Below are 2,249 nucleotides of genomic sequence, written 5' to 3'. Positions count from 1 at the left end.
AGGTGATGGAGGTACTCATTTCTGCAATAGACAGCTGGATTCTGTCTTAAGCCGTTATTAGAGTTCTCCACAAAGTAGCAACACCGTATTATCCCCAATAATAAATGGGCAAGTTGAAGTCTCAAATAGATAACTAAAGGCATTTAACTAGAATAGCTTCAAAAAAAAAAAAAACATCACATACTAATGGTGTATGGAAATCTTTCATTTGCCAGGAACTAGAATATAAGCCTATTGGACTACTAGATTCCTAACCTTGATGCTAAAGTAATAGGAGAAAATGGCTGCTCCAACTAAATGAGTTGGATGAATTCCGCTTAGCTGCATTTGAAAATACAAAGATCTATAAGGAAAAAGCAAAAAGGTGGCATGACAAGAAAATATCTTATAGGGTATTTGAAGTAGGACAAAAGGTCCTGCTCATCAACTCAAGACTCAAATTCTTCCCTGGGAAACTTAAATCCCGTTGGAAGGGACCCTATGTAATTACAGTGTATCACCTTATGGGTACATAGAACTTCAAGGTAAAGATCCTGACACAAGGTTCACTGTCAATGGACAGAAGGTCAAACATTACCTTGGAGGAGATGTTGAGCCAGAGGCTCAACACTGCTACTAAGTTAAGTACAGTGAATTCTAGCTAAAGACATTAAAGAAGCGCTTGTTGGGAAGTATCCTAATGATTAATTGCATACTATTTTCTAACTTTCTAATTATTTTTTGTATAGTGTTTAATTAGGTTGATTTTTATGTTAGTGATCATGAACAGTGCTTAATCAGAGACAGAATGATGTAGAACAGCAAACAGAATACCCTGAAGAAGGGATCTCCCTAGCGTTAAACGCCAGAAAGGGGTGGCAATTGGTCGTTCAAATGCCCAAGGGAGTGCAAGCCTGGCGTTAAACGCCAGGCAGGGAGCTCTGGCTGGGCGTTTAACGCCCAATGGAGAGCACAAGCCTGGCGTTAAACGCCAGCCAGGGAGCCCTAACTGGGCGTTTAACGCCCAAGTAGGAGGGACAACATGGCATTGAATGCCAGAATGGATGCCATTATGGGCATTCAATGCCCAGCAAGCATAGGTAGCAGCGTTAAACGCTAGAATGCAGCCATTCTGGGCGTTTAAACACCAGCAAGGGAACATGGGAGGTAATTTTCAAATTCTTTTCTTTCTTCATTCAATCTATCTTTTTCAAATTCAGTCTTAAATTTCTTTGATTTTTAAATCAAATTTTGTTTAAATATTTCAATTTCAATTTAATTTCAAATTTAAGATATTTTCAAATCTTTTCAAATCTTTTCAAAATTTCATATCTTTTTCAACTTGTTTTCAATTTCTTTTAAAAGCTTTTCTTACCTTTAGTAATTCTTGTTCAGATGTTTTATTAAACTTTAAAATCTTTTTTTATCTTATCTTTTATATCTTTTATATCTTGTTCATATCTTTTTCTTATCTTTCAAATTTAAGAACTTATCTTTTCTATCTTTTCCAAAAACTTCTTTATCTTTCTTCAAAGATTATTTTCGAAAATCCCCTCCCCCCTCCTTATATATATGTGTCCATGCCCCTCTCCCTCACTCACCACCTCTCATTTGAATTATATTCTCCTCTTCTCTTCTATTTAACTTTTCTTCTTCTTTCTTTATTACCTTTTGCTCGAGGACAAGAAAATTTTCTATGTTTAGTGTGAAGGGAGCCCTGTTCTCTCATAAAAAATTCGAATCCCATGGCTCCAAGAAGTGGCAAGACCACCCGAAAGAACAAGAAAGAAGATAACCCAATAGTTGTTTTCAAACCTATTCGATTCCTTACCAAGCAACATGAAGAATATTATCACAAGATAATGAGTAAAAGGCCAGTAATCTTTGAAGTGGGATTCAAGTTAGGAAGAAGAATACCCTGAGATCCAAGAGCAAATTCGAAAGAGAGGCTGGGAGATTCTAACGGATCCTAAGTTTAATGTTGGTTACAACATGAACTATGAATTCTATGCAAATCTGCAGATGACAGATAAGCAAAAGAAAGATGGAATAACATTCTATACTTTTCGCACTATGGTCAGGGGGAAGATCATGTATTTTCATCTGGATAGGGTGAGAGAGATCTTCAAATTACCCTTGCAAAGGGATGACCCTGAATCCTACAATAGAAGGGTGGTAGCCAACCCAAAGCTAGATCAAGTCCTAGAAGACATATGCCTGCCTGGAACTCAATGGATTGAGAATGCAAAAGGCAAGCCAAACTGGCTGAA

The sequence above is a fragment of the Arachis hypogaea genome, chromosome 13 (assembly GCF_003086295.3).
Source record: "Arachis hypogaea cultivar Tifrunner chromosome 13, arahy.Tifrunner.gnm2.J5K5, whole genome shotgun sequence".
Taxonomy (NCBI): Eukaryota; Viridiplantae; Streptophyta; class Magnoliopsida; order Fabales; family Fabaceae; genus Arachis; species Arachis hypogaea.
Note: the sequence above shows the minus strand (reverse complement) of the source record.